The following is a 12726-nucleotide window of genomic DNA, read 5'->3' on the forward strand; positions in this document are numbered from 1 at the left end:
ACAACTATATAAAAAATCGAGCGTCACCATAACTATTCATATTTTCATATACTTCACGTAGAAAATAGGAACATGCAATCATAAAATGAGTTAGATCAAGTGTATTAAATCAAGTGCAATTCTATTTTGAATTCAGACCTTTCACCATATTTGTATTTTGACAAATTCCCGTAGATGGGCTCCGAATTAATTCGTACACGAACTATATCATATCAGCCAGAAGTAGCAACAAACAGTAATAAAACGTTAGAGCTGCTTCGAATTTTTGCGCGGCAGTGTACGTGTCAATACCGAGCGGAACATTTTAAATAATACCAAGCAATTTCCTGTGGCAGATAGAGTACTATAATTCCGTGGAAGGTAAACTGTTTATTACGTAATTAACAAGCTGCACGTCGAACTCGTGAAACGGTTCGACTGATTCTGGCCGGGGCATTCGTTCGAACGTTGCGGCTGTTCCTGTTCAATGAGCCAGAACGACAGAATCGTTTCGCACGCTGTGAACAAATATTATCGATTGTGCCGTGCAAGGTTGAGGACATTTAGACAGTGTCAGGGACAAGGGCAGCATCGGGGAAAGATATACAGACGAGAAAAGACGCGACGTATACGGCGAAGTAAAAATAGGCTCAATGAAGAAGCGCTTGTCACTGGACGAGGTGGCCGAGTGGTTAAGGCGTTGGACTGCTAATCCAATGTGCTCTGCACGCGTGGGTTCGAATCCCATCCTCGTCGTTTCGCTTTTTGTTACTCGCGAAAATTCAGTACGCTTCATGTCCACATGTTTCTACACATTCCTAAAGAAAAACGGAATTTCAAAGAATTCAAAGCTGTGAAAATTCTTTATACCGAAGGAAAACAATACGTCGTAAACTGTAATTGTGCGCGCGCCGTCCGCGCATCACTTTGATGCGAACCCGATCGTTTCTTCGAAACGAGTGATGTAATAAAGGATCTCAATTAGTTATCACAACGTAAACAATATGTTTAACACTACACCTACCACGGTCAATTAATCGGTTTTCTGATCCATAGTTATTCAAATTATTACTGAATTGACTTCTTTATGTAAGCACATAGTATAATGAAAAGCGTACAAAGTTTGTCAATTCAATCTTCTCAATTTTATGAGGAGTTTCACTTTTATGTTTTGAGCTTGGTAGGTTTAGTGTTAAATAAAATATATAAAAAAATCTTTTCAAAAACCACGCTTATATTAAAATACACTAAAAAGGAGAAAATAATTTCTTTTCCGGGTTCGTCATACAATACTGAATCCAATTAAATGATTAATAATATTTTTCCCCAAAATTTTAGGCAACTAGTTCAAAATTTCTTCTGTTATAAAATTAGGGTCGGAATAGATAGAAAAGTTTTATGGAGAACCAGGAAAAAAATTATTTTCTCCTTTTTAGTGCATTTTAATATAAGCGTGGTTTTTAAAAAGTTTTTTTATATATAATACTTTATTCACTACTTTCATTGTCATCGGAAGCAAGGGTGTATACATACAAGCAAGATTGGACTATGGACTATGGGAAGAGGTTTAAAATTCGATTACAAGATTTAACGCATACAACACCAACACGGCTGGTTAATATAAGCGTGGTAATAAAAAAAATATATAAAAAAAACTTTTTAAAAACCCCATGCTTATATTAAAATACACTCAAAAGGAGAAAATAATTTGTTTAGACATTGGTGACTATAAATAAAAGCGTGGAGCGCTGAACTATATTGACGTAATTTTCGTGGGCGCTCCACGCTTTTATTTATAGTCACTAATGTCTAAAAAAATTATCTTCTACTTTTTCGTCTTTTTTAAATGGAATGCTAGATATAGTAATACTGTTATGAAATAGTAAGATATAGAAACGCAAGATATGGAAATATGCGAGGAAGAATGAGGGGATGAGTCCGAGAGACGACGTCTCTTGATGGAGTCCGAAATTGTCCGAAATGGAACTGGAATTGTGCGAAATGGGTCAGTGGAGTGGCGATGAGTCGGAGTGGGAACGCGTAGTGGAGTAGGGAGCGCTGGCGCGCGGAGTGGGGATCGCTGAACGCGATGACGTACTACCGAGGTTCGCGGGACGAGGTGTGACGATTAATATTAAAATTTTTTTTCTCCTGAACGCACAGTTTTTTTTAAAATTTGTTTTTTAATATTGCATTGTTTCAAGTCTCTAGCTCATCGGGAAGTGGTTTAAAATTCGATTACAAGATTTAAAGCATACAACAACGACAACGACAACTCGGCAAGCTAATATAAGCGTGGTAAAAAGAGAAAGATAAGGAGCTCGAGAAAAAGTCCTGCCTAGCGCGCGTAAAGGAATGAAATGTTTGTTACTTTTTGTTTTGCACTTAATTGGTAAAGAAAAGAATTATTTAACGGTCACCGAGTTTTCATGCATTTTCCTCGAATAGGTATCAGTTTCGCGTCGATCGGCTCTTAGCGTTGCGCAATCGATTACGTAAACGCGGAATGTATTATGCGTTTGATTATGATTTTTTTAACGAGTGTCGCTTTATTTTACGTTCGATCGTTTGTCGGAGTAGAATCGTTCCGAGCTTATGAAATGAAGCACCGGTGACGATTGAGTCCGTGATAAATGGATTTTCCTTACGGCAGTAATCTATTTGTAACATTAACTGCGCATTAGCGGTAGATTAATTCCAATCGAGCTGCAATCTAATTATGTCGTGGAACGTAACATTCGTTGTTTTCGGAACTGGAATAATGAAGATTACGGAACGAGCGTTTCCTCTTCGCGTGATTTATATTACGTCGAAACAAAAATAATTTAAATTCAATTTTTACATTTTATATTTGAAGCAGACCACTTTTATGACAATATCTTTAAAAGTAATTTCAATTCCATGAATGTTTGCCTTTACTTGTTCTGGAATTAATCTTCCATTGTTTCATGCGTGCGGCGTTTTCTGCAGCACTTTTTATGAAGTCTATCGTCACGAAAAATTGGACGTGCACTCTGCTGCTTTTTGAATGCCACCAATTAAAATATCAGTGATCAACGAGCGAGAATGAATTAACTATTGTTTGACTCGATGGCACACGTGCATATGAAAACACTTGTTCCTCGAACAAGGCAAGGTGCATTGTTTTCGTGCAAGTGCCAGTCACCTTTGTTATACTGGCATACACCCGCGAGCTATGCGAATGTATATATGAATGAGTAATTATGTATGAATGAATACAAGTAAGTCGCTCGACTGCAATATCGATGTTGGCGAGTCTCCTGTCACTTCTAACGCGATAGAACTCAGCCTGTAACGAAATCAGAATTTTACACTTTTGCAAGGACATAACGACACACTTTTACCTGTACTCGATCGAGCGGTAGCCAATCAGTGATTCGAAAAAGTTGTTTTATTAGATAATATATTGCGTCTTTTCACGAAAAAAAAATAAAGTCAATTGTTTGATGAACAAAGGTAACTTTTTATTTATACGATAGAACTTGTCCAATCATTCGTGTCCGTTTTGTCAAAGTTCGGCTTAATCATCATCGCCAATAACAAAGCGATGTACGTAAATATATTTCATCATGATGTTGCACAGAAATGCAAGGACACCGTGGTGTCATCATATCTGTCGAATAAAAAGACGATCTGTTGATACAATTATTTCGCGAATCGCGGCACACGCGAGGCAATATCTTTTTGATCAAGGCTATCGATTCGATAATCAGTAGGAAATAAGATCATCTACCGTAACCTCCTGATGACGGATTTGCTTGTTCCGCATTTCGTCACACTTCGAAAACAGTTCAAGTTGAATTAGTTGCTACTTTTCCATTTTTAATATAGCAGCAAATCAGCTGTTTATATTATTGATCGCAGTCTAATAAAACAGTGATTCGAGAAATCAAAATTTTAAGTAATATGGTCATAAAGTAGACTGCAGATTTTGTGCATATATGACGAAAATGAGTGGAGAAATTATAACCAACTTCTTTAGTCATTAAAAAGAATGGAAATTTCTATTAGGTACCTAGGCCTTGCACTTGATAGTAATAATTCTTATTTTGCATAAAAATTGACAATCTACTCATAAGCACCATAAGTACTCATGGAAGTATCATTTTCTATTAGGCTCCCGGTCTTGCAATTCATAGTAATAATTCTTATTTTGCATAAAAATTGACAATCTACTCATAAGCACCATAAGTACTCATAGAAGTACTATTTTCTATTAGGTTCCTAGGTCTTGCAATTAATAGAAATAATTCTTATTTTGCATAAAAATTGGCGATCTACTCATAAGCGCCACAAGTACTCGTAGACGTACCATTTTTATTTTCCAAAACATTTCTACAGTCCAAATACTTGAATTCCAATTGCTCTAAGTTTGAATCTATTTGCAGGATACTGCATCCCATCAGACAATTTATAAATAATCTGTTCTGCGCGAGCAAATTACCTACGGACCATTTTAGTCCGAGGAAACGAAACGATTCGCAGAACGATCATGATTATCCGTGGCATGTATAGTCGTGCGCCGACTATAATCGGCATGATTTTATGATTGGGCATCGTAATTCAAAAAGAAGCGGAACGACTCTGTTCTATAGCAACTTTGTGTGACGAAGTCCGGTGTTGTGAGCGTGCGTCCCGACGATAACATTGCCGCAGTCGCTTTACCAATCATGCTCTGCCTTATCGACAATGCCAGTATGCTCTCGGATCGTTCTTTTTCCGCTGGGACATGCAAGGCTTTTGTGTTTTCCAGTGTATACACGTAACCGCCTCGATATAGTTTTTGATTATGCAGAAATGCCGTACGAGAGGAGCATCGGAGAATCAACGCCGTTGTTGAGTGAGTTTTATTGGCGAATTCTTGATTCGTTTCGTAATATGTAGTCGTTGTTAATTCCATCAAGTATTAGTCGCTAGATCATTTTACTATATTATGTCGTCGATCGATCAAACCTCCGTGTGGAAATGCTGTTTCGTTGGTTAGATCAATCGTTATACGTGATCGTGAAAGCTACGGAACGCGATGACAGTCGGTGTTAATTATATTATTATTTAATGTTGTGTACTTGTTATATAAAGACGAGTTAGTATTTCTTCAATTTAAGAGACACACTGTACATCGGAGCAGTCGTGGCCGAGTGGTTAAGGCGTCTGACTAGAAATCAGATTCCCTCTGGGAGCGTAGGTTCGAGTCCTACCGACTGCGAAGTGGATTTCTTTTTTTTTTTTTATTTTGGAGTTTTTAAATAGCCTCCAACATTTTATAGTTCGCTTCTGATTACTTCTACGATTTTTCTGAAATGTTCTATCAAATATTTTTACTAAATTGCACTCGTTTCACGTCTTAATTCTTTAACATTAATTTTGTTCACGAACAAAGCATTTTTACTTTTAATCGTTGACTACTTATAGCCAACAACAAATTTATATTACGACTCAATACATTCAATTTATTAGAACTATTGAAGAACGAAAGTTTCTACTCGCCTTCCGATTCTTGCAATTCACGCAGACAATTTCTATTTTGCGTAAAGATTCACGATCTTATAATACTACGATGAACGGATCAAACCTATCCTCTGCAGCTTTTCGTTTTGCAACCATACTTACATTGCGAGGTTCTTGCACCAAAATTTTTCGATTTTCGAGGCTCAATGGACTATGAAAAACAATGTTCGAATCGTGATCTTAAGAGCAAGTGCTTATCGACGATAAAGACGACGTCTTCCTCCAGTCGGCCAGAGAGTCGAGCATAACTTTTATTTATTTACACGAGATCAGAAGATAATGGGACAAGGATGTGAGACGTGTTAAAATTACACTCCCCTCTGCCGTACGATATCCGAAACGGTATCAGTCAGAGATAACAATTTTACTGATGTCCGTGGCAGCCTCGCAATAAAGATGAGAATCCGCCGATGTGATTTAGTCGGCAATTATTCGATAAATCGGTTGATTCGGTAGGAATCCGCGAATTGTCATCATCGGTAGTGTAAGGCTAATTCGTGAGTACGTGTATCAACCGAGATAATGCCACAGACTTCCGAACTGAGCAATCAATATAAAGATAATGGATCGCGACACGTGACGCACGCCGTTGCTTACAACAATGTCTTTGTTCTATTCCGATATAAAATCGTCTCGCTCGTCATTTACAAACTTTCTTCCAGTTAGAAACGATCGATACACACCGGACGCCAATGAGCTCGCTGGCGAAGTCTATCAAGAATCGCTGAAAGTAAATATTCATACGATCGCCTATACGCGGATCATACTTTGCAAAAATCAGAAAGTTTTTCGTGCCAATGACGCGGTAGAGTTTATCGTACGCTTTCCTATTGCTTGTCGCAAGATCAGATCCGAGCAAACACAGCCGAAGATTTCACAGATGCTGTAAAAAGATTATTCAAACATTGTTCTACGTTGAGCAAATGTCAATATGTATGAGTATATTAATACAGTTGTCATTACTAGTCTGTTTGCTACCTTGGAAAATTCGTAGTGAAAAACATCGATGAAGGTTGGCAATCTAAGAATCTAGCGACTAAATAGATACGTCCATTTGGAGCATTTGATTCGCGACTTTAGATGACACACAATCCTAATTTCGCGGCTCAGCATTCCGCTTTTACTGCACCGGGTTTCATACAAAGATGTCGAGAGCACGGCTCGCTTTATCAATTCTTGATTAACTTTAATCCAATACCGTACAGGTGGTAGAGTGGTACTCGCAGGTATGTACTCTCGATTTAACGTCACCTCTCCCACTTACTTCCACGAATTGTTTATTTCGCTTCTCTATCTGAAGAATATGCCTACTCCGATAATGCGTTCGTGCGCGCTTTATTTATTAGAGTCGTGCATCAGTCTTCTATATTATCCGTCTTCATCAGTGTCCAATATCGTCACTTCATACTTTTTTTCTTTTCATAAAATGTTCACGACTTTCCACAAGATCTGTCGGTGAGACCGAATTGATTCAATGAGAAAACCTTTTTTGTTCTTCATGATCTCGCCAAATTTTCATTAACACGTTGCTGACATACAGTTACTCGAATTAATATTCGGACGCTCTAAAAAAGACGATATCTTTTTTAATATTGTACTATACACTTTGAACTTTTTTGGGAAGCTAGAGCAATTAGCTTACTACAGGTTGTGAAAAGAATTTTTTTCAAATATTGCAATTCATCGGAATTGTAGAAAAAATACTAAAAGTTGCATTTTACAACTTTTTTGTGTGAATCTATATTAAACATTTAAAAAGTACGTTTTGATTCGGGAAAAAACGACAGGCATTGAAAGATGTAAGAATTCTTAGTTATAGGCCGAAAATCGTGAAAATCTGCAATTTTTACCATCTTTAAACGTTTCTGGCTCATTACAACGTCGACCGATTTTGACGAAATTTTCAGAATATGTTTGATTGACACAGAACTACAAAATATATTTTTTTAATTTTCAATATAGACCCATATATAGAAAAGTTGTATTTTTTCTACAATTCCGATGAATTGCAATATTTGAAAAAATTTCTTTTCACATCCTGTAGTAAACTAATTGTTCTAGCTTCCCAAAAAAGTTCAAATTGTACAGTACAATATTAAAAAAGTTATCGTCTCTTTTAGAGCGTCCGAATATTAATTCGACTGACTGTACTTCTGATTAAAATGAGTCCAAACATGACGCAATTCGGAGGATGTTTGATTGTTCAATTAGTGATTCAGTAGCATCATAAATAGTTGTAATCTAAGATTTAATCTGGCCGCTCAGCCAGATAACTGTTCTATTATCGGGACACGCATATTCGGCTGATTAGAACATGACTACTGTGTTCGGATAGTCGAGGTTCTAGTATATCGTGCATTGAACACACAAATACGATTGAAATCGTGTCTTGTTTGGTGTCGTTTTAATCAGAAAAGAGTGGCTAGTACGTCGGTGAAAATTACTTTAAAAAATAATCGAAAGCAACAAAGTATTATCATCGAATATTGTCTCGCCTCTTTTCCAAGAGATCGAAGTACAGCATTCGTACACGATGCAAGTGACAATTCGGTCCCGAAGTTTTCACATGTAGAATCGGGACATTGCTGTGACGATAGCGGCTATCAATCGCCTGTTGGTAATTACACTGTCATTTCCGTATCATCGCGATAAGAGGGTAGAAGCGGACCAGCTGTCAGCCAATGATCAATCGGCTCTCTAAAACCCGTCAGCTACCACGATTTATAATAGCTGGTATCTGAGACGTCGCGTCCAGGTATTCGCGTCGTTTGGTTTGTTAACGACCGATCACGGGTTCGGGCGAGTTTGAACAAGACCTTACCGTCAGGATTAGTCATGTGATCCGTTATCAGACGGAATCGTAGTGTCAATACGATGCAGCTTCGAATGCTGTGTTATCTGCGCGATCCGATTAATCCATTGAATCGTGTTATCGGTGTACGATTGCTCGTCGAAAAAAAGGCGTCGAGTCTACCGCGGCTCTTAATTAGAACCGCGGACTCGTGATGCGTGTCAGTCTATCCAAAAAGCTGTCCCTGGTTGCTGCGGCGCCTCTAGGCGAGTCCGATCATCGAGCACCGATCGATGCGATCGGCGAACATCCGCGATCTAGAACAGTCAGCGAGGTGGGACCATCGCGGTAGCAGCGCGGACTCGTTGGATCGAACGTGATCTGGTGCAGATCCGAAATTATGGTGCTGTGTAGGTACCTTCGAGAAATCGGACACTTGTACAGGATGTTTCGTAGCAGGTGGTGTAAACCCAGTGGTTCCACGAAGCGATAGGAGAGTTTCCCTGATGACTGACACTTCAGGTTTTTCTGAAATGAATGAAGCATGTAGTACTTCATTTGTTCTGTTCCGCGGTATTTATGGATTAACGATATTCGAGAAATGAAGTGATAATCGACAGTTCGGTAATGGTTTTAAGAAATCGTGCAGTGTCCCCTAGCACCGGACACAATAAAACTTGCTCACGTTTTGCAATGATCCTAAATACAATGGCAAAAACATTTTGGGGCATTGTCACGAACCTTGCAGATCAAAAACATAATTGTGACAGTACTCTAGTTTTCTATTTTTCCGAATACAGTTCATTTCATTAATTCGCCAAACACTGATCTAGCAGTTCATTAAGATTTTAGCACTGTTTGTCTTGACATCAGCTACAATATTGTGAAGACAAAAATATATATTGATTTTTGAAAAATAAAGGTGACCTTGATTTTTTATAGGATAAACATTTTCTGAAAAATTTTTTGTATTGCTATTTGTAGATCGCTAAAAGTTGATTTGTTTAAAACGTTTTTTGTCCCATTATCGGAACTGCCTGAAAAATCATGTTCTGATTTAAAATAAATAATAATCCATAATGGTATTTATGAAATGGAGATTTTTAATTGCTTGTTCGAATTATAATTTTTATTCACTTTGAAGTCATTTTTACCAAATGACCGTCCGGACAACTGTGCTCTGGGTCCAAATAAACCCAAAATTCTACACAAAATATCAATAATACCGTCAGGATGTATGAAAAAATATACATTTACAAGGAAAAAAAATATCGATAACCTTTAAAACTCCGGAAAGAATAACCTTGAGAAAAAAATTAGCAAAGCATTCACCTTGTGATACCATTCACGTTACATTAAAAACATTTGTTATGTCATCACTGGACTGTGGATCTTTATGCAACATAAAAATATGTTTACATTGTTTGCAAGACTCGGGTGCCAAATAAAAATTTGTTCATGTTTTAATTATCTTATTAAATTGAAGCTAATACACGGATGTCCTTAAATCTTCTTAATATGACCGCTGCTTTAAATTGCGCGTAGCCAATTTTATCATGAATGCATAAAATCCGCAATCTTATGCAAAATAAAAAGTGTCTGCATCGATTGCAAAAAATAGAAACTAAATTGAATGTTATGTCTTCCCTTAATGATTTTAATAGAGGGGACGTCGTATACTGACATCTTGAATTTCCAAAATTTTTCAACAATTTCGAATTTCATCTACTCAGTTTTGGTATAAATGCATAAAGATCCGCAGTCTAGTCATCATAAATAAAGGAGATACTTAGGCGGCCACGTTTAGGTGAACCACCCTGTATACTACATAAGCTAAACTAAATGCAAAACCACGTGCTCCTTGAGATGTTCAGGATAAATGCGCAAATAATGATTTTTCAAGAAAATGGTTTTATCGGTTCAATTTTGCTCCTCGCCGTAGGTTCTTCGATCCGGCTCGCGTCCATGAGGCAATCAGTTCCCGTTTACGTGTACACCATGAACCGAAAACGCATTTATTTTTCAGCACACGCGAACAGACTGAACAGATTGGCATTGTTCGGCCATACCTCGTCTATACGCTCAGGCTAATGCTTAATGGGTCTTGTTTTATGGGAAGGAAATGATAAGGTTGCTGGCAATTTCAAACGAATAGGCTGATATCACGAGGACATTAACGACTAACGGGTTATAGCCGATGATAATCAACATGTTGCAATGTCTCCTACTTCGGACATAATTACGGTTCTCCTCGTTTCTCATCCGGTGGCTATTGTTCTTGGCTGGGAGTGCTCTTTCATTCGTCTTTGAGGCAAGATTATCTCGCTACGATCGATTTCTATCGTTTCTACCATTTGCCTGTAACAACGCGAAAAGTATATTCGCTCGATTCTGACCGATAGAACTATAATTTCCTTGGTGAAAATTGTGCAGCTTCTTCGCAAACATGTCGGGAGTAGTGTACTCGCCAGTGGCGACAAGTAAGGATATTACATTTTTGATTTTGTGCGATAGTCTGCTCAGATTTATCATTTCCTATGTGAACCAAAAATGTAAATTCGGCTTGGTAGCATTTCCTTGCTATCTCCACATTATTCCGCGATTAGAATACAACAGGTTTCGAGATAGATCTGTGTTCGGGAATATCGTTACCATACGCCGTTAACGCTGCAATCGCAAGCTGCAGCATGTCCTCGTCGGTAGATACGATACCGACTTTCTAGGGGACATTCTCGGCAGCCTAACTGTTCCATAAGATCCATACAACATTCCTCGAAGTCTTCATCGTATCTCTAGAACACGAGAAAGGTTACGGTGTCATCGATTCGAGGGGCAAGATGCAACCTTCGAGAAGCATCAAATTCCGATGACCCGTTGAAAAATTGCGAGACCACGTAGTTAGTTGCGAACTAATTAATTCGTCGTAAATAAATCGTCGTGGTTTGGCGAGTTTCAGGGCGAAGCGCGAGTTCGAGGATCGATCTGAAGCGGCTTCTTCTGCGGAGGATACCGATATTGGCATGGCTGCCCGTCTACAGTTGGAGCAAACTTTTGCAGGACACTCTGGCAGGGCTGACAGTCGGTCTGACTGCTATACCGCAGGGTATAGCTTACGCGATTGTCGCTGGACTTCCACCTCAGGTGCGTACGCCCGTTTTCAATAGCGTTCAACTTTCTTTCCCGCGGAAAGTTTCCACGTTCGGGAACGATACGCTCGGAAACAAAGTTCGAATCGAAACGGTTCGACCTTTGCCAGTTTCCGACGTGCGTGTCGGTAAGAACACCGCGGAAACCGCGTGAATTCGTTGAGAATCGGTCGAGAACGTGCGCCGATCGCTTTGTCGAGCCGACATCATAGCTGCGCAAAACCGATTCCCGTTTAGTTGAACTTTTGAAAACTTCAGTACGGCCTGTACAGCAGTTTCATGGGATGCTTCGTCTACCTGGTGTTCGGTAGCTGCAAAGACATCACCGTCGGCCCTACCGCGATAATGGCCTTATTATCGCAGCACAACGTTATGAGGCTCGGAGAGGACGTCGCCGTAAGTGCACTTACACGCTCCTTTTTACCCATCGTTTTTCCGCGAGCTTTCCTTCGGCTAGCTCTTTATCTCAAGCTCGAAAATTCGTGCACCCTCTCCCGAGTCGCGTTTAACCCTCGGACGACGCGACGGGACTCGGGTTCATTTGGAACCAGAGTTGCAAACTCTTTTATTTAAACTGTAGCTTTCCAGTAACCAGATCGTTATTGTATTAGATCTCCAAGAAGTGACGGCGAATTTTCACAATTCTCGAAATCGGTCACAAGTTCGGAAATATGTAGGACGAGCTACTGGTTATTCTAGTTACAGTTGCGATGAAATTGTCAAAAGCATTCGAGGGTTAATCCGCAAATTCTACAGTACGATGTTCGACGAGGACGTTCTTTCCCCCAGGTGTTCGTCTGTTTCTTGTCCGGCTGCATTATTCTGCTGATGGGATTGCTGCACTTGGGATTCCTCGTGGAATTCGTTAGTATGCCGGTGATCTCCGGATTTAGCAACGCGGCCGCGTTAATAATTGCAACGTCTCAGCTCGGGACGCTTCTTGGTCTGAGCGGCAGAAGCGACTCGTTCATCGACGCCATTGTCAAAGTTGTCGATCACGTGAACGAGATCACCCTTTGGGACACCGTGCTAGGAGTCTCTTCCATGATTGTAGTTGTCTGCTTGAAGGTATGCTTGCTCTATCTAAATCGTCTCGACAAGGTTTGATCCTTCAGTGATTTTAGGATCCGCCAAGAAGATTGCCATCCTTTTGTTCCGATCAGAAAGGTACTCTTCTGTGGAGGTATCATTCAGTAGAATGAGGATTTTCATCAAAATCCGTAGAATCCACTTTTTCATCCCTTCAAAGGAGAATGCCCCGATGATTTCTCTGGGACAGCT

At 39.3% G+C, this 12726-nt stretch overlaps 1 protein-coding gene and 2 non-coding genes across 5 annotated transcripts in view; all 3 read left to right on the forward strand.

Annotated features, from left to right (window-relative positions):
- Positions 1–653: 653 nt before the first annotated feature.
- Positions 654–735, forward strand: Trnas-gcu (transfer RNA serine (anticodon GCU)). The gene has a single exon. It is a non-coding gene; the product is annotated as a tRNA-Ser (tRNA).
- Positions 736–4601: 3866 nt separating this feature from the next.
- LOC143213364 (uncharacterized) overlaps positions 4602–12726 on the forward strand; it is a 66132-nt gene continuing 58007 nt past the window's right edge. For 2 of the 3 annotated variants that reach the window (XR_013009961.1, XR_013009962.1), the window contains exons 1-4: positions 4606–4840; positions 11256–11440; positions 11704–11841; positions 12235–12513. The gene's annotated coding sequence lies outside the window, so the exon portion shown is untranslated. Of the gene's footprint in view, positions 4841–11255; positions 11441–11703; positions 11842–12234; positions 12514–12726 lie in introns of all 3 variants that reach the window. The other variant, XR_013009964.1, reaches the window with a different exon arrangement.
- Trnas-aga (transfer RNA serine (anticodon AGA)) lies at positions 5125–5206 on the forward strand. Its single transcript has one exon. It is a non-coding gene; the product is annotated as a tRNA-Ser (tRNA).

This window comes from Lasioglossum baleicum, chromosome 11 (assembly GCF_051020765.1).
Source record: "Lasioglossum baleicum chromosome 11, iyLasBale1, whole genome shotgun sequence".
NCBI lineage: Eukaryota > Metazoa > Arthropoda > Insecta > Hymenoptera > Halictidae > Lasioglossum > Lasioglossum baleicum.